Raw genomic sequence first — 20,936 nt, forward strand, 5'->3', positions numbered from 1 at the left:
AAAAAAGAATTTCTAGCAGTTGTATATGCCCCGGATAAGTTTAGGTCCTTACCTAGTTGGTTCTTCTACAATAATCTACGACCATGCGGTATTCACGCGTTATCTATTAGCAAAGAAAGATGCCAAAGCGGAGGTTGATCCGATGGATCCTCCTTTTGCAAGAGTTTTACTCTAGAAATTAGAGATAAAAAGGTTGCGAGAACGTGGTCGCATGAGACCATTTATCACGCGACTTCGTTAATGATGTCAATAATGAGTCCGAACCAATCTGCAATTCATTTCGGATGAACATTTGTATTCCATTTTTCATCTCCTTGGTATGCGATATAGTAAACTACCTAGTTACCGAGGAGGTCCCTTCATCTTGGACTCGAACGGACCGAAGAAGTTCTTATCCACTGCGGAAATTTTATTTTGGGATGATCCTACCTCTTTTAAGTATTGTTAGACTAACCGATCGCCCGTTGCATTCCTTTGGGAACATAATGGCGTGTTATCCTTTTGCCATGAACAATCTTGTGGTGGTCATTTCAGTGGTAAGAAAAACTGCAGCCAAGGTCCTACAATGTGGATTTTATTGGCCAACGCTGTTTAAAGATGCACCACGAGCATTGCAAAGCATGCAACCCATTTGTCGGCTAGGGGGACGATTACTCAACGCAATATGATGCCCTTAAATCCAATTTTAATTGTAGAAATTTTTGATGTATGGGGATCGACTTTATGGGTCCTTTTCCAAATAGTCATGGCTTCCTATACATACTAGTAGCTGTTGACTATGTGTCAAAATGGATTGAAGCGTTGGCATGTCGTGTGAATGATCATAAAGCGGTCGTATTTTTAGTAAAGGAACATATTTTCTCTCGATTTGGCGTTCCCAAAGCTATAATTAGTGATGGGGAAAACATTTCGTAATAAAATTTTTGAATCATTAGTAAAGAAATATGGAGTTACTCACAAAGTGGCAACTCCGGTATCATCCTCGACCGATGTGGCCAAGTAGAAGTCTCTAATAGAGATTAAATCAATTTTAGAAAAGAGCGGTTAATCCATCTAGAAAAGACCGGTCTTTTCGATTATCGATGCCTTGTGGGCATATAGAACGACTTTTTAAGACACCTATAGGCATGTCCCCTTACGCCTCATTTTTGGTAAACCTTGTCATCTTCGGTTGAACTTCGAGCATCGCGTGCTCTATGGGCTATCAAAAGCCTAAATTATAATACCGATCGCGGCGGGCAGAAGTTTAAAATTGCGATTAAATGAGCTTGAAGAGATTCGAGTGATGCCTATGATCTCTCGAAATCCTATAAAGCCAACATGAAAAGAGTGCATGATAAGCACATATTAAGAAAAGAATTCAAAATTGGTCAAAAAGTTTTGTTGTACAACTTCGAGATTACACATTTTTCCGGGAAAACTAAAAACTTCGATGGTCCGTCCTTTCTTTGTCTCTATTTGTCAAACCTTATGGGGCTATCTCTTTGAAAAATGAAAACGATGACAGGTAATTTCAAGTAAATGGCCAACTTTTAAACATTATCATGAGTTGCGTTCTCCGTGATGTCGAAAAGACTCTTCTCAAAGATCCAATCTATAAAGACTAAAGATTCGCTGGTGTATTTTTTTCCAGGTGTTTAAAACAAGGAAAGTACACCATTAGGGTAGCCGGGCCCTCTTCTATTTTCTTCTCTAAAAGCTCCTAGAGTGTGTGGTTGCAAGCGCCAGAACCTTAGTCCACAAAAACTCTATTTCAGAACTGAGTATAAATGTCTTCTGTTCATCGAGCAAACGTGCCTTCGGTAAACAATGGGTACCAAAAATTTCCCACCTTCCTTCTCTTCCCTTTTCTATTCTCTTCCTCGCGAACTCATTTCATCATTTGGTGTAAATCTCACCCATCTCGAATAGGTAATGGTCGCAAGATACTTTTTGCTCGAAAAGCGGCGGCTTGAAGGGATGGGGTGGTGTATGAATTGTCAAACACCTTTTCTCGTCTGTGTCTTGATTTACTATCCGATATGAGCGGTATAAGGTATATTATTGTTCGACACCAGCTCGCCAGATAAACTTCGTCGTCGTCCGTTACTCCACGAGGGTGGGATTCGCCTTGAGGATCGACGTTAAAAGACTCACATTCGCCTTGAGGATCGACGTTAAAAGACTCACATTCGTCTTGAGGATCGACGTTAAAAGACTCACATTCGCCTCTTGAGGATCCGACGTTAAAAGACTCCACATGTATATACTGCGTGTATTTTATTTTCACCCTTGCATTGTGCACAAAGAGAGTCGTGATGAACAACACGGATAGTCCGTTCGCTCGCGACACGTGCAATGGATTTCACCAGCCAACCCCTAATAGTTTTCTATTTGATGACCGGTTCGGGGCGGTTTGAGGCTATACCATATGTACTAAGGGTAATATTATTATTAGACCATTGCACATTGGTCAGGATGGTGTACCGCCCTGAACCCTAGGCCCCCAAAACATAAAGGTTAAGCCACGGTCGGCTGGATTAGGTTTCGCCCAGGCCGACATGACAAATTGCCTGATTTTACGTGTAATGATTTTCTTCTTGTAGTTCGGTGTTGTTGTCGTTCTCTTTTGTATAATGACACATACATCTTCCCTTGTACATTGCCGTTCATCTCCACTTGTACATTTGTATATATAAAAATAATAATAATAATAAAAAAATAATAATAAAAAAAAAAGGTTGAAGGTGCCTTCTTCATATTCCAATGGATGACATTTTTAATGCCGATCATTTTAGCATTCGATTCGTTTAATTTGAATTGAAATGAATCAAAATTCGGCTTGAAATTTTGGGACATAAGTTTAAATTTCCGAATTCATTTGGGCTTGGACTAAAAATTAGAACCGACCCCAAATCACGCGGTTCCGGTCACAAAACCCAAATGTTATCTCCATCGTAATTATTAAAAAAGCGGCCGATATCCACAAACGGCCGGATATCCAAAACGGTCGATTTTTGCCTATAAATTCTAGCACTCCTCATCACCCTTCACTCACCTCATTCTCTCACTATCCAAAGCTTAATCTTCACATATTATCTTTTCATTCCAAACAATGGATCCGATCGAGCGATTGGAAAAGGAGCAACGTGAATGGGCTGTCACAGTATTCGTGATAACAGTATTTGTCATTATTCTACTGTCGATCATGCATAACTTCATCCGGAATATCTAGATCTATGTAACCTCCATATCTCTTTCCCTTTGTATTTGTATATTACTATGGTGTGTTAAATAATTCTCAACCATTTGTAATGGTTACGCATTAAATGGAAGAGTATCCTTTTAATAAATTGGGTATATTAGTTGTATTTTTACCTTATTATAAACATAAAATAGTTATCAAAACCATAACAAATAAGAGAAATCAATAACGCAATAAAATAAATCAAACTCAACTTATTGTTTTCAGAGAAGATTGCGCGACGCTTACATGACGCGCTTAACACTTGTCACGACGCAAAATTTCAATTATTCTATCTATCTTCTATTATTGAGGTATGATCATAAATTTTGAAATTACGGAAGGTCTAACTGCCCCGTGAAACTTTCCTCCAATTCTCTATCATTTTAAGACCTCATTAATTGTTTTTGGACACCGACATGAAAAGACATACTATGGATACCCATAGCTGCCGTGACATAATTAGGGATACCAACATCACATGTTTCACTTGTAAGTTGAGATCTAGATGCACTTGACATCCTGATTCACTGCATCCTATATTTGCTATAAATCTCTTCATTTCAGCCATTCTCATTACACAGTTTCTACACTATCCTTCCATCAATTATCCTTCCAAATGGATCAACCAAGAAAGATAGTACCCGAGAAGAACTACTTGAATTTTTTTGATGATGGCCGATTTTCTCCTTTTTATGACAAATTGTAAATTGCCGAGGATGGATGCCTCTTCTATATCATGTACAGCCTATTCCGAGATTTGGTCTTGATGTTCTACCAATTTAGCGGACCTGAAAATGGAAAATTATGTTTCCATGCCTATGGACAACGCTTTGAATTAACTAAGGAAGTTATCTCCGACATACTTCAAATTCCAATGAATGACTCGGGTTCAATCTTTCGTGAGTCCCCATTTAATTTCGGGCCAAAATTACTACGCCACCGTGATCTCATGCAAGTCGGAAATAAAAATCACGTTGTTCTTCAACGCCTCTTTGAAACAAAATCAACGAAGTTGCGTTCCAATCGGGTTGGGACACAAATGTGGTGGGTATCGCCACACCAATCTGAAGTCACCAAGCCTCAATTACACCTACTTTGATTATGCGTAATCAAAGAGATGATTTTTGTATCCATCTACTCTATAGGATTTTATTCTCTTAATTCATATGATAACCAAGACCGACAAAGTATTTGCTCTTTTTCCGATTGTTTTATAAATTATCTTGAAGTGACCGTTAGGAACAACTTATTAATTTGTAATTTTTTAGTCCTTTTGGAATTGTGTTTGATTGCATGTATTGCGCTTTGTAATTTCAGATCACCAATTAATTTGTATATAAAATGTAAAGTGTTAGATTGAACATCATGATTTTTGAAGACGGAAAATACATGCTAGCTTAGCATCATAAGGTATGTGGATTATGGAGAAGGGAACTAATTCCATACTCAAACATGTTAGTATAGTATTCAGATTTTTTGGATGCCGAGTAGTGGTTATTATTATTGGAGGTATTTCCCGTTTATTCATTATAGTATTGTAAGATGGGCCGGATCGACCAAAGCTTCATTGTATTGGGCCTTACCCACCCTCAAAGTGTAGTGATGAAAGCAACAAAGATAGATTTTGCTACATGAACAAAACCATGCATGATCTTTAAGCTTTTGGCACTCTATGCTTCAAACCAATAAGTGGAGTCTCCTCTGCCTTTTGCTTATAAGTGTTATTTATATTTCGCATGATAAACTTACCCGTCAATATCGTAATGCATGTCAAAAGTTATGATACAATTCATTTTCTTCAAAACCCAATCAATAATAAATTCCATAATAGATTGGTGCTTTAGGACGGTTTTAAATGTAATGGTCACAAACAAATTTTAAAGAAGTCCCTAGCTATATATGCATATTACACATGAACAATGTTCACATCACCCAAATTCATACTTTACTAAGAGCATCTCTAGGTGGTGGTAGCATACTCTTCATATTTCAAATAATTTTTTGAAGTTCGTCGCAAATTTTGATAAACTCGTGGTCGCAAATATCATTTGCAAATTTGAATAAGACTACCTACTCATACGACATTACCACTCGCTGCCCCAAGTTGAAAAAACTCGCAACATTCCTAATCAGCCGCACTAAATTTGGGGTGTAAGTAAAAAAAACTCAAGCGACATTAGTAGGCGCGTGCACAAGATTTCATCATGCCAATATGCCGCCAAAGTCAAAACAAAATTAGTGATATTTAACAGTCAAGCCCACATCCGTGAGATTCAAATCTGTCAAATTTGGTAAAACAAGAATGCTTAACTAACAAGCTATAATGCATCAATTTACTACCACTTAGAGTTGGAATCTCTCGGAAAATTATGAAGTATTCCTTCAAATTTGAAGAAATTTAACAGGTTATCACTACCACTTGGAGATGCTCTAACCTTCATATACTTTATAATAAATTTGTTTATAAACCGTACGCAGAACCACTTATCTTGCTAGTTGTATGAAAGGCACATAATGCATCAATCCATTTTAAAACCTTATAATTATTCTCTCTATCTGAACCTCCAATATACTGTATCGTGTTTTTTAGGATTCATGCGGTAGTTGGGCAAATAATTCCAAATAATTATATGGTGTTACCATAGTCATCACTTTTCTCGTCTTCCTCAAATTTTTTAAATTTTATTTTGCTTCCCATCTATATTTGAAAAAAATAACGTTTAATTAACCCTCTTTATAAATCAATCTTCTCTCCTGACATTCTGATCTCTGATTGCGCAATGTACTAGTTTGTAAAACTGTAATAACTTTTACGTTACAACTATTATTATTAGGAAGAGTGTTTGTTGGGAAATAAATATTATTATTATTATTATTTTAATTTTTGAGTTTAAAAACAAAAGAAAAGAAAAAGGCGATGACGCCAAGGGAGTGTGAGGCTACTCCTCATTTTCACATTTGCCACTTCTTCTTCTTCCGCTGCTCAGCCCACAACAAATCCTCAGCTGCAAAACACATCATCAACAAATAACCTTCAAATCCTAATTTTCTTTCCCTTATAATTTCTCGCCGACATTTCCAAGGTCAGTTTTTTTATTTATTATTATCTGTTATCCGTTGGTTTGAAATTTGATTTGATTCAAATGATTTGGTTAAAATTTGGATAGATAGATCCCATTTCATTATTCGTATTATGTTGTGCCAACTCTGATTCACCTCTGCAAATCATTGATTCACTCACTCAACTGTTAATTTGCAAATTTTTGGTTTCTTTTTCCTTTTTGTAATTTTGAGCTCTGTTTGTCTTTGGTATTATTCATGTACTTGTGTTATTATGTAAATGATATATAAAAGTAATGCAGTATATATATATATTTTTATATATTCGTTGCTTTCTCTATTATGATATTGTGTTTTCCCAGATGTGGAACTATTGTGCGTTGGAGCTACTGGATTTCTGATGGAAGGAAAGTTTTTTTAGCACAAGTGGGATTTGAAGGAGATGACAAGAATGTTATTTGGGTGATAAAATCGAGGGTTTACATGATGATGGATTTGAGGGTTCAATTGGGAACGTCGGATCTTGAAGAGATATTTTTATGGAAACGATGCTGGAAGCAATAAGAAAAGATGTCTTGATTTTGGGCCGTGAGGATAACAAGCATGCAAATGTTGTTTTCCAGTTCAAACACAGAGAATTCAGTGAAAGGTTCACGCCTGGAGGATTCTTATAGAGCAGATAATGGTTATCTTAATGGGAAGAAGAATGAAGAAGGAGAAAGTAGAGAGATTGTTAATTCAGGTTTTGCACGAGAAGATTCTTAATAAGGGTCCAAGGAATTTCTCTGGTGTGAGTTGTAAGCATATTAAGTTTTCAGTTGTTGGCCGCTCTGTGCCTGTGGATGAAAAATTGTCTGATTGTTTGCCCAATGAGAAGAAAAAATCTATATCAGTTGAGCTCCTTTGACAAGGTAGCTCCAGGGATGCTTCGCCTAGATTCATCCAATGGCGTCGAAAGTATTGAGATGTAATTTGGTTGAATCTTCCTGTCAGTGTATTGTATCAAGCTTTTTATCTTCCTGAAGCAACATATGAAAGTAGACAGTGGGGAGTCAAACAGTTGTAAAAGTCTCTAAAAGTGAATGCTTAGAATTTCTTAGGACAGATGGAGAGGAAGCTACCGAGTGTATACCTATCGACCCGATTTCTCACAAGGGAATTGTATCAGAAGCTTTTGGTTGACGATGCATGTGCTGCTCATTGTTCTGGAGCCATCAAAGGTGACAATGGAAGCTCGAGGATTCTGTTATTCTGAACACAGATATACTAGATATGACATACAGACCCAACTGCATAGGAGGATCAATCTATAACGCCTTCGTTTCCATCTCAATCAATTATTCATTTCCATGGGCTGGTCTCTTGATAAGCGAAAAAGAAAAACAGAAATTATCAGGAGAATGTTTATATATCACCTAAAGAAGGCTTTTATGAATTGCATAAAGCTTGGAGATCATGTGGTGAAAGTTTGTTTTCGAAGTCCACCTCGCTGAACAAAGAAAGTGGGAAGCAGTGGTCTACAATCGATGAATTGTGGCTTGACATATCAGAGACACTAGCATATATGGAAAGAGAAATGCAGCATGTAGAAGCTTCTCTTGTCTTGGCTCACAATGGACTCTTTTGATCCCTTTGTTACATTAATACTCATTGATAGAAAACTAAGTTCTCTAAGAGATGGAAAACCGTTAAAGCAGTCCCCACTTCATTATTCGATTTGAGGATGAGAAAAGATGTTTTTAGCGGCAAAGCTCAGATCAAGAAAGCGGCGTAAGGGAAATTCTCATTGAAGGATCGGGCGCCTTCTTCTGTAATGGGCAATACACTTTTTTCAGGCAGGGACTCGTGTTCATGGTACTTTCGCTTTGCTAGAAAGATTGCAGAGAAAGAGGCTGATTGTAATCGAATTTAGTTTGCAGTAAGTATCACAAGAATGGTAGTTCTCCCATTTTTGATAACAAGAGGCAGGGACGGGTTGTTTAAAGCTTTGAAAGGCGTATCTATAGGTTTGAGAGAGGAAAGAAGTGTATCTGTAGACACAGAAAGTGATGATGCAATTGGTGAACAGTGTCCGGGAACCTTCAGGGAGTAAGATAAGGACTTCATATCATGGTTCTTTGGAAGGTTGTCCAGCGAAAGTTTCCTTTCCCCAAGAAGATACATACCTCCATGATGTTCCAGTTGCTTATGAAAGTAGAAGATATTGATGTTGAAGGACAGTCAATGTTTTCCCTCGGCAGGATAGCAGTATAACTATTCCAAATGTTGGTGGACAGAAATCTAGGTGTATATAAAGCAAAGTTCTATCAAACTTATTCAAGATATGTCAGTTAATGATTGCGAAAGAAAGTGGTGAAAATTTGGAGCAATTATAGAGTGGGAGGGAAATCAGAGTCCATACGACTCAGATAGCACATCTTCAGATTTGAATTATTCTGCAGGTCATTCACGAAATCTGGTGACAACTTCCAGATATGGAGAAGTTATCACGACAAAGTCAAGATATTTCCAGCTGGAAGGACCACTGCAAAATGTCACCTTGGCCCGAGATTCTGCGGATGTTGCTAAAGTCTCCAACATTGAGATGGAACAAAAATTGCAGCTTTCAGAAATTTTCAGACAAAGAAGACATATAAAAATGCAAGAAAATATCAGAAATCAAACTCACCAAATTATACAGTGAACCTGGGAAGTTGGATCTATCTGTGCCCGACACCATTGAATCAGGAAACTGCCAAGATGTCAAAAATCGTCGACTGTCAAAAAAGGGCATAAATGCTGTGAAGATGATACAATCAACGGTCAAACCTGTGAGAAATCCTTGTCTCTCGCTCTTTACGTCATCATTCCTCTGAGGAGGTCAAAATGTAAGAAGTTTCAGCATGAGGGAAGTAATAATGAAGAATTGGTTTCTATTTCTTCTAATGGAAATATTTATGTGAAATCGAGCTTCCGCAATGCTGCAGCTGAAGTCCCTTTGCATGTGAATAATGAGTGCCTGGACCCTCGTACTTTCAGAAAAATGACCAAGTCAAGAAAACCAGATTTCAACAATGGAAAGAAACGAAAGAGGTTTCCTGGACGCGAGATTGAAGATGATGACCTTTTGATTGCGGCATTTGTAGTAAACAAAAAATTCAGCTCTCCGAGCAAACAGTCTACCCATAAAGCTGGTAAGAAAAAAGGTGTGAAAAGAAGGCACAAGAGTCGAAAAGGCAGTTGCAAGTTGCTCCCAAGAAGTCCTGGGCTAATTGGAAAAGCAGCATACAGATGGGAAGTGGTCCTCCTCGGGAGCAAGAACAGTGTTGTCCTGGTTGGTTGATGTGGGTGTTGTTTACGTGAATGGAAGTTCTCCAGTATCGAGCCCAAAGGATGATGCAGTAGTTAAAGATGGCTGGGTGACAAAAAGATGGAATCCTATGTAAAGTGCTGCAATAAACTTCTTTCTGTGTCTGAGTTCAAGGTTCATGCTGGTTTCAAGTTGTACAGGCCCTGTTCAAACCTTTTCATGGAGTCCGTAGATCAATCACCCTATGCCAGCTTCAGGCATGGTCAGCTGAATACAAGGCCCGAGGAAATGGAAGACAAGAGTTAGAAGCCGGTGAGGCAGATGAGAATGATGATACATGTGGAATATGTGGTGATGGGGGTGAGTTGATATGTTTAGATAATTGCCCGTCTACCTTTCACCAGACTTGCTTGTCTGATAAGGTTAAATCTTTTCACCTAGTTTGTTCCTTTTGAACAATGTTTTGTTTATAAGATGTTCATTTTTTTGTTTTGATCGGTAAAATTTGATTTCATTCATTTCAATATTGAACTCATATACATATACATACTACATAAATGATCGTAGGTAGCAAGAAGCTACTAGATCCTACATATATACCCATACAACCTCAAAGTACAAGAGAGTCCCAATTACAAATAAAAGTCATAGTAATCCACTCCTTGAAAGCTTGAAACGACGTTCATTCTGTTTCTGGTAAAAGATAACAGGACTTTCTTGCTTCAAAAGATCTTATGAAATTCATTTTTCTTGCATAAAGTAGCATTTTTTGATAAATTGATAAACTACAAAAAACTGAAAAACTAGAGAACTTTCCCCGCTTTGAAGAGGTTCTGAGTCATATTGTTATTGTGGAGAAACATGGGCATACTTCCCGAGTTGACCATAAATTTTTCATGTCAACTTAGTTTCATATACATGCTTGACTGATATGGTAAAATCCTAATATTTTTATCAGTCAAAATTTAAAATGTCAAGTAACTGTTTTGGAGCATTAGGCATTGGAAGTGGTCTATGTGGCATATTTGATGAACCTTTGACTACTATTATGGAGCATTTGGGTCGCAAAACTCACGCAATACCTCTTTTGTTGATTTTTCTGTTCATATTATTTTTTGTCAAAGCATTTTGTGTTCAGTTTATTTTATTCTCTGATATGTATTTTACTGACCAGAACCATAAAAACATTATTCCTTGACAAAACATTGTTTTACATGTTTCAGACAATCTTCTTGTGTACCACCGTAAAAAAGTTGATAGTTTTCCACAGTAAAAAGTGTACTCATCACATGAATTATGGGCTGATTTTTGGTGAGATGATCTCCCCAGCATGAAGATCACCCTTTCAAAAGGAGCTCATTTGAGCATGTCTAGCCTTATGGATAGAGTTAAAAATAAGTGTAGACTGATATATAAAACCAAAGGACCAAACTTAATCACCACTATGACAAGTTCAACATATTCAATTTGACTGATCCTTTTCTTGACATGATCTTCATATGTACACTTAGTGTATGTTTATGTTTATGTTTATGTTTATGTGTATGTGTATGTGTATGTGTATGTGTATGTGTATGTGTGGCTGTGTGGGTTGTTACATTCTTACCTTTCACCATGGTTTTGCCTACTTCATCTTCTTTTTCTATAAATGAAAAGACCATCATCAGTATGTGGCTTCTTTTCTAAGCTCTTTAAATTGCGCAACCACATCATATGTAAGAATGCATTTATCATTTATTTGTTTCTCTTGGATTACCTTCATGAAGTTTGTGTTACTTTTTCTTTATTGTACATCTGTTCACAATTATTTATGCTTTTTGTTGAGTAATATAACTTTCTGCATGGTCTTTGATATTGGTTTAAATTTTCAAATTTTGACTTCAGGAGCTCCCTGAAGGAAACTGGTATTGCCCGAGCTGTACTTGTCAGATTTGCAGGGATGTGGTCCGGGAGAAAAGGATTCAAGTACAGCGATCTTATTAAAATGCTCACAGTGCGATGATAAATGTAACTTTTTTCCCCTTTTAGATTGTGGTGATTAAATTAATTATCCAGTTGATTTAATATTGATTGCTTTGTGGATCATTTCTTTGAATAAAAACAAAATCGTCAATGATTCATTGCTATATATTTATCCTCAGGTCAGTACAGTTGAGTACTAAATCTTAAACTGTGGAAAGTAGAACAGAACTTTACATTGTCAAAATTGACTGCTTTAATTTCTCTCCGTTAGTTTTTTCTTTGTATTGCTCTTGTGATTCACTTCACCTTTGTTGTATCGAGTGGGATCTCATCCTACAAAGTTGCCTTCTTAAACATACACATTACTGATCGAGAAAAGGAAAAAAAGGAAAGCTGATAATAGAAAAGATTACCTATTGAGAAAAAGTGGATAAAAAGAAAGTAACTGTATGGACGTGGTTTGGGAGAAAGACGATTCAAGTTCCCCGATCTTACTAAAAGTTTGAAAATGTAATTAACCGTTTTTTTTATTTATTGGCAAGCCTGTTTTAAATGAGATCAGTAACTCTTTGATGCTGGTGGGGTTCGAGCCCCAGACCTCTGGTATCATCACCCAAAGGTTTTACCAACTTTGCTAGTTGGCACCTGCAAGTATTTTTGAGAATTGAGAAGGTTAACTGGTCAAGCATACTTACTTTAAGAGGGGAAAAGAAGAAGGAAAAAAAATATAAAGACAAAGAGGGGGAAAGGAGATCCAACGATCAGGGAACTGAAGGGAATGATAGGATGGCAGTAACAAATTAATGAAAGAAACAACATATCCTTTTTCATTGAAGAGGTCCCTTCACTTCTTTTTGTACTTGAGAGTATGGATCACTTTTTTGTGATTGGCGAGATTATTCATTGATTAAATAGGGTATGAAGATATGATCATCTGGGGTGTATTCTTCCAAAATTGGCATGTTTTTGTAGTACAAACACTATTGAGCTTTAGAAATTAACATTTTTGGCTATTTTACTATTTTCCTAGTGCACGAGAATATCTAGCATTCTAGCAATAATCACAAACTATACTTCCCTGTTCCCTGCTTCCAATTGGATTATGCATATGACAAGTTGATAAGTCTCAATTCATGTCTTATGGTAGATACTTAATAATTTATTCATGCTTACTCCATGAACAGGATTTCAGAGTTATCATGACATCCTCCTCTATACTTGACATCTGAGTTAAACTTTTTGCCACAAGTAACTCTGTTAAAATGTACTCTAGCTACTGAAACCAGTGGTTCCCCCTGGCGTCCTCTTTATTCACATTTTGTATAGAAGTTCTTCCAGATTTCTCGAGAGCTTGCCTCGTTAAGAAAGTTAGTGAGAGAACTGTGTCAATGAATTACATAATAGTTTATTAAAAGCAGTTTCTATCTAATAACATTTTACTGGTCTGCCTTTATGTACATATCTGCTCTATTAGTTCCCTAATGTATTCCTTGATTAAACCAAACATAATTCCTGAGAAGCCAAGTAATTTAGGTCAGATCAAACAATAACATTGATATGTCTAATTAACTTTCTTCGTAATGCTAAATCTTTAAACTTATAATTCTTGCATGTCCAGCCCTTGTTAATTTGTATCTTCTGTTGGATATGGAACTTTAGAATATCGAGTCTTCCCCATTTTGTAAGTAGGACTCTTTATGAAAGTTGACGGACTTTTTTTTTAATTAAATATGGTCTTTGTCTCCTTATCTTACGTACACTTGATACACATTTTCTAATAATAATTTTATTTCCTTTTTAGTAGTATTGCCCTTTATGCTTTTAAATTGTATTTCTAATTAATTGTTCCCCCTTAAAAACTCTTAATTTTCAAACCTAAACTGCATGCATGAGCACCTGATTTTGGAAGTTAGGTTGAAGACCTCGAGCTTATATAGTTCTCTTTGTTGAAAAGTATAAAAGAAAACTTATTACATTTTCTTTTCTCTCTCTCTCTCTTTTTTTTTTTGGTGTTTTGGTGTGGATTAAATTTACTGGTAAGGTAGTGCACGTGTGTTGATTGTTTAGGTTCTCAGGGGAATAAAAGGCATGATGAAAGTAGCTCCGGGTGGGGGGGGGGGGCTGCCTGCTTAATGTTGATTTGCTGGCAACATAGTGCTACTTATGTCTATTTGTAGATATTTATTTGAAATGCATTTTTAGCTTTGCATTCACAATAACTTCTGTGTATTTCTAGAAGTTCTGTTTGCTCCTAACCAATGACATGTTTCTTTGATCTCATTTTTAATATCTTACCCACCCAGTCATTCTCATATATGCAGTTGTAGTAATCATTTCTCTTCTCGGATAATATTCATGCTTTCCCCTTGCACTAAATAAATTTTCCACTCGTGATAAAGGATATGTATCTCGTGCTGGTCAACTACGATGGACTACACTGTTAGAGAATTTGGTATTTTGAATACACAGTTTCCATAAATCATTCCATGGGATTGGTTTTTAGGTAACAACCAACAAGTGGCATCTGTGAAAAGAGTGAAAATTTGTTATGGTGTTTCTGTCTATTTATCTTTCCAGTTGCAATTCATTTCTATGTTGAGCATAAGCTATTTGAGAGTTTATAGTCTATTGGTTTTTTTATTTAAATTTTTAGATCAGCACAAGCATGTATATGCGTTTCAGTCATCTTTTTTGTTCCCTTCTGTTTTGTTTTAAATTATTTTCGGCTATAGTTTTTTCCTTTGCTATGTGATGAACAGGTTAAATCGAACTGTCATTATTTAATAAGGCATTCATATTATTGTTTTGATATTGGAACTTAAGTCATTTTACTTGATAGTAAGTGAAGTTTGGACCTTTGTTTTTTTGGGTTTTGTTTAATGGAGTCAGTTGCTAGTCCTATCCAATTATTCACGATGTTTTTGTTTCTATTTCTAGGATTCAGGTAGTAATAGTTGAAATCGTGGAGTTGAATGTGTTGGTCTTTCCTTGCAGACTTTTCTTCTCTTCTCCTGCAATCCTCGTTTTTTCCTGTTCCGAGCAAATTACATTCCATTGTTGCAATTTTGGATTTGTGAACCTCACTATTGCTAAATAGGTTACTGAATGCACCCATATAGACCTTTCTATCACACGGAGGAAAAAAGTGCCCAGTGGATTCAGAAACTGAATTTCATTCTACTACTGTACTCCTAGCTGATGAGGTGATCAATATTTGACATTAAGAACTTTCCCCAAGTTCCCAAATGGTCGATGAGGTGGTCGGTTTCCAAATGGACCATAAGCACTCCATTTTCAAATAAAAGCTACATCACATTGCAAACAACTAAGCAAATCATTATACAAGTCTTTCATTAGGATGGCAGAAGATTAGATTTTTTTCCCATTGCTGTTTTTCTTTTCAATATCATGTTATAATTGTTTATATAATTACCCTTGGTTGGTGAAGGTTCCATAGATGTAGTCGTGTAGATGATGTGTATAACGTTAATCTATTACGTTTCCTCTCTGTCTACTGCTTTGATAGAAGAAAGTATTATGTTAGTTTGGTAATGCTGTTCCTAATAATTTGTTATTTTTTGAACAGATCACAGCTCTTGCTTCACAAAAGGTGGCTGTTGTAAAGAAGTTTCTGATACTTGGTTTTGTGGAGAAAGTTGTCAGGAGGTATGTTCCAGTATGATTCTTTGTAATATGCTTAAATCATAAGACTGGATTTTTGGTGTAGGTAGAGAAAATTTTGATGTTCGAGCACATATAACCTTGTTGGCTCTCCAATCATACATTTTGTTACATGTGCACCCGGTGGATGCATTCTGAGAAAGATGATTGACAATATCGCCAGACAGCGCACCAAATTTTTGTGTATAAAATATACATATTTAAGGAAGCCGCTGCTTCATTTCGTATAGTGATAATGCTTTCTCTTTCGTAGCTCGATTTTGCATCCCCACACACACACACACACACACACCAATAAAGCCAGCCACTTAGTATCCATGTGAACGAGAAGTACATGTGAACCATGCCTGGCTTCTGGATGATATAAGAGTTATCCTGGAATATTTTAATAAGATACAAAAAGCAGTTGGACATAGATTTATCTTGCGGTGTGTGTTTGTGTTTTTATTGTTGAAATATTTTATATTATTCAAAATGCATATTGTTGTAAAGATCTCATGAATGTTATAGTTGTATGATAATTGATTTTGTGGATTGAAAGCTATTCTATTCCTCAAAATTCACAAGAAAGAGGCAATACTATTAGGGAAGAGTTTGTGACGACATAGCATCATGTTCGTTACATTTTGTTAGGCAATGCATGTTTGGATTGTTGTTGTACAAGGATTTTCGTCCCATAGCATAGTTATTCGTAATTAGTCCAATTTTTGGTTTTAGCTAAAACTTCAGTTCATTGTTTTGTTTTCTTTGTCTCACAATATGTGCAGAGAGCTTTGTTATATTAAGATTGAAAGTCAGTTAATCGTTATGGACAGCTTTGTTATATTAAGATTGAAAAATCAGTTACCATTATATGGACAAGGACAACCTTGATGGGGAAACTACATCATAATGTTCTTTAATTTTACCAACTTTGGGCAAGCCTTTGGGAGGCCCAATGTCTAAGGATCTGTCACCGGGAAATACCAGATTGAAGGGTTTAGGATAATAAAGTTGTAACTATAGAGGAAAAACTCTTCCAACTTTGGGCTGTGAACAATTAGATGATAATTCACCTCCCTAAAGTCCTGAATGGAATTCAAAAGATGTGGGATTAAGCTCCTGGTGTAACCTTCACCACTTTGAGTTAGTTGCCTTTCCAGCTTACACCCTTAGGTATTCCAGTTCCGACTCTTCAAGGACGAGAGATCCTCTGCTAGGATATGATACTGTGACTACCTGATCCACTCTACTGCTGTTACTGTCCCCACTTTGCCCCTCCTGGAGGACTTAGGTTTTCCTCAAAGACCTCAGTACTACGTTACAGATCAGTCTTTACTTGAGGCCTTTCATGGAGCCTAACACTGGGAGTTTGGGACTAACTTCTTGGAGCAACCTTCACCCTTTCACGCTAGGTGCCTTTTCATTGGTTGTGCAGTATTAAGCACTTCACTTTCAACTCTTATCTTTAGGATTTCTACTTTCTCCCAAAACTATGGAAGTTTGAACTCAGGCTTTGAGTAAACAATAAGTATGATGTTTCCACCATACAGAGAATGTGCTTCTTTTGCATATTTACAAGAGAAGCATGTCCATGTAACAGATTTTATTCAGTTTTCTACTTTTTAACATGCTTCTCAGCCTATGTGTAATTCCGTTTACATGGTAAACCATGGGATTGAATGATAGAAATATTTGTATGATTGGTGGAAAGGTCTCACTGGTTCATTTCTAACAAGTAATAATACTGTTTGGCAAAAAATGTCCAAACCACACTAATGTAGCTATAAGGGGTGTTGTTTGTGGTAGAGGAAGAGAATGGACCTTTAATGGCTGCCTACTTATCTAGAGTGTATACTGGAATTAAGTCTCAAAAAGCACGTAGTCTTTGCAGAAAGGGGTGAGGAATATATAAATGTGGAAAAACAGGGTTCCTTGTTGACAATTGAATCCAGTTTCCTTTGTTGATGAGATTTTGTATGAATTATGAAAAGTCTATCTACTATTGAAATAAGAGTTATGGTGCGTGTATGTGGATGGAATTGTGTCTAGGTTAGCAGGGGTGGATCCAAATAAGGGGTGAGGGTACGTGCTAACCCTGGATTTTTGGTAAACAAACATTTACTACTATTGAAAGGTTAGGCCTCCTCAAACTAGGATATTTACCAACTAACAAGAAGGTAAAACTCATTGGTTCATCTTTCGATTCATTCCAGGTCAATTGATTCAAAATTCTTGGGATTGTAAGTATCAGGTGGTGGGGTCAACCCATGGATATCTTCTGTACATGCTGATTTGCACCAAGTAGCAACTCTTGCTTTTTGATGTTTCAAGTTGCTTCGTGTCCACCATTTTGTGACCTTATTATTTGGTTTTATCTTCTATGTTACGCAAAAAGAAAGTGACTATTTGGTACATGCAGGTTTATTCGGTCTTCAGTCTCGTGGTTGGCATTTCAAACCTTATTGCTGATGGCTTTTCATGGGTTCTTCTGAGATGCAACCACGGTGACCCAAAAGTTCACTCTGCTTGCTAAAGATTTGCTCTGACAGCAGATTGCAATTCAAAACTGGCTGTTGCTCTTACTATTATGGAGGAATGCTTTCTTCCAATGGTGGATCCTAGAACCGAATAAACATGATACCACAAGCCTTGTACAATTGGGGGTGAGTGTCCTATATTAGAGTCTGTTCCTTTCTTACTGATATTGATACTCATTCTTTCTCTTGCATGTTGCATCTTCAATATGGTTGTTTGCTGTTTATTTATATTTTTTGCCAGAAAAACAAGTATTTTTTGAAAGAGGGCCTCATACTATTGTACAGTGATGTGTTTCTACTGAATTTTTTATTCCATCGTTATGGTCTTTGTCCTGTACCTTCTTGACTTTGAATGTGAAACTTATTTGTTGTCTGTGATTTTCAGCTCTGCTTTTGCACGTCTGAATTTTCAAGGCTTCTACACTGCAGTTTTGGAAAAGGGGGATGAGCTTATTTCAGTAGCAACTATCAGGTAAGAGTTTATTATGTTGATAAAAGTATTTGTCTTATTATAATGAAGCCTACGCGGTGTTAGTGTATTATTCCAAGGAATTGTACCTTTTATGAACTGTTCTCCTTTCTGGTAAATGGAATGCTTGATTGGCACCTAGGGGTTTGTGTGAGAGGGAGAGGGGGGGGGAGGTGGTGTTTTGTGCCCTTTCACGTATATAAAATTGGGCTTCGTACTTGAATTATCAACAATGTTTTTTCTCCTTAATACTATTTCTTCTTCTAAGGAATGCAAAATCTTGAAGAAGAGAAATGTAATACTATAAGTGTGGTGAACTTACTTTCTACAGTTACCATTAACATTTTGTAGTCATTCCCCAAAAATAAAAATAAAAATGAGAAATCTGAACTTCGGAGTTTGCACACATGAAGTGGTCTTTCATAGGTAAGGTTTTAAGATGGTGGGATTTCGTAAACTATCAAAACTATTTACAGAGGACAACATGAATGACATCATTTTGTCGTTTTTTCTTTTTTACATCATTTAGTTGCTTAAAAGCAGCTTTTCCAGTTTCAATTTCTCAAACTTGATCTCTCAAATATAGAATAAAGATTTGTCTCAATCGTTTCTTATGCAGAGTGCATGGAGTCACAGTTGCAGAGATGCCCCTTGTTGCCACTCGCAGTGAGAATCGCCGCCAGGGAATGTGTAGACGCCTTATAAATGCAATTGAAGAGGTAATTTGAACATTACCTCTCATGTTCAATGATTGATACACACTCCTGCACGCTTATTGCTTACATTTCCTTGTATGTTTATGGCTTTTCTAAGATTCTTATCTTGGCATTGCAGATGTTAATATCATGCAAGGTTGAGAAGCTTGTGGTATCTGCTATTCCGAGTTTAGTTGATACATGGACTTGTGGTTTTGGCTTCACGCCCATGGAAGAGAAAGAGAAAGAGCAATTAAGCAGCATCAATTTTATGACATTCCCCGGAACAGTAACGCTACAAAAGAGCTTATATAAGAAAGAAGTTATGGATATCAAAGCAGGTAGTCCTTTCTGTGGGTTTTCCAGTTCTCTGGTTAATTGTTGCCACTTGCCAGTCACTTCGGTTGGGTATCTACATGTATAAGTTTTTCTTGGTAGTATTATAATATAACAGAAGTAAAAGGAGCGACAGATCATGAAGCTAAAAAGCAAATAAACAAAGCTGCAGCTACTGATCCAAATCGCCCTGCCCTATCCACCACTTATTGCAAACCTCAAACCAATCAGCTTTTATCATGGCTCTACCCTCTTTGCCTCGTCCACCAACTCTGCTTGTTTTCCATATTCAACTCCCTGAAGGCAGGGATCGTTGAAGTAGATCATCGAACTGGATGAAACTTCCTGTAAACCAAGAATGTAGAAGCTTAAGATACCACGTGAGCATCATTGTAACCGAAGGTGTTAGCTGGGCGAAAAAACCAATAGGTTTGGACAACTGTGAGATGGCTTTCCATAGCAATAACCTGTAGTATACACTTCCTGGAGGCGGAAATTGATGCCCTCACAACACAATCCCACACTGGTCAACAAATGGCTCATCCATAATCCCCTTTCCTCGCAGTAAATCTCACCCACCGATTAATCAGAGACAGGAATAAAGAAGAGAAGTGCTTCAGTGTCTTCTTTCATGGTCTCTGTGGTGTATCATTGAGCTCCTTTGCTGAGGGGGGTTTGGTATGATGCTTTTTGGTGTTTAGATCTAACGACTCAAACATTTAAACCATATAAAATTTTCTTCTGATTGATTCTTAAAATTTTCTTCTTCAACAAAATAAAATGAAATATATACGACCTGGAGGACCCTCCAGATATATAGTTGGTCCTATAATTTATAATATTTTTCGTAATCCAGATAGAAAAAGAATGAGGTAGTCAAATTTGCTTCTTCTGTTCAAATTTAAATTTCATTTATTCCAATCGTTTCATTTGGTTTTGTTTAACCTTAAAGGTGCAGCAAGTGTGACATTTAAAAGTTTCTTGCAAAATGCAGGTCCGAGTAATGGTCTGCTCTCAGGATTAGATATATCAGAGGAATATGGTCTTCGTAAGGCTATTCTCAAAGAGTCTGCACTACAATCCAGCAAAAACTGTCGCTTTGTAGAAGTTGGCTCAGAACCTGCAAGTGTGCTTGAATTCAAGAAGCTGCAAATGGGTGAAGAGCAGGGAAGCCTTGTGCACAGATGTCTTGAGAAACCACAGTCCCCGGATTGTCTTTCAACTCTTGAAGTTAGAGAACATGAAAATTTTCGTAATGTTGATCGCTGCAGTCTAAAAGAAGAAACGTTGGATACATGTGATGGGAGTCCTTTTTCAACACAATTGTAGCAAGAGCCCATGTATTGTGCGGGACGTAGATTTTTTATATTAGAGAACTCGTGCAATGCTAGGGAGCGGTCAAAATGTATGGTGCGGCAGGCCTGAAAGGCTTTATCGAGAATAGAAACTATTAACATGATATAATAGAAATTGAAAAGGAACAAGCGTACAATTGTTATATCAAAATAAAAAATACACATTTGTAATTCAAGTTTAGGATGTATTCTGTGTTGTTCAAGGTAGATTCAATGGAAAAAGGGAAAAGGTTTTTGAAGACTATGCGGTCTTTGTTCAGATGAAACTCAATGTTAAATTTGTTGTTTGCTGAGAACATTGAGATCCAACTTCTGACCTGACGACCTTTAAGCCCTGAACTGGA

At 36.8% G+C, this 20,936-nt stretch overlaps 1 pseudogene across 1 annotated transcript; it reads left to right on the forward strand.

The window, feature by feature from the left end:
* The first annotated feature begins 8,219 nt into the window (after window positions 1-8,219).
* LOC147505565 (increased DNA methylation 1-like) lies at window positions 8,220-20,768 on the forward strand (annotated as a pseudogene). The gene is made up of 9 exons (XR_015221079.1): window positions 8,220-8,374; window positions 9,014-9,997; window positions 11,460-11,582; window positions 15,124-15,203; window positions 17,620-17,863; window positions 18,123-18,209; window positions 18,826-18,925; window positions 19,041-19,242; window positions 20,232-20,768. The product of XR_015221079.1 is annotated as an increased DNA methylation 1-like (transcript).
* Window positions 20,769-20,936: the final 168 nt, after the last annotated feature.

This window comes from Coptis chinensis, chromosome 4 (genome assembly GCF_015680905.1).
Source record: "Coptis chinensis isolate HL-2020 chromosome 4, ASM1568090v1, whole genome shotgun sequence".
NCBI classification, from domain to species: Eukaryota; Viridiplantae; Streptophyta; class Magnoliopsida; order Ranunculales; family Ranunculaceae; genus Coptis; species Coptis chinensis.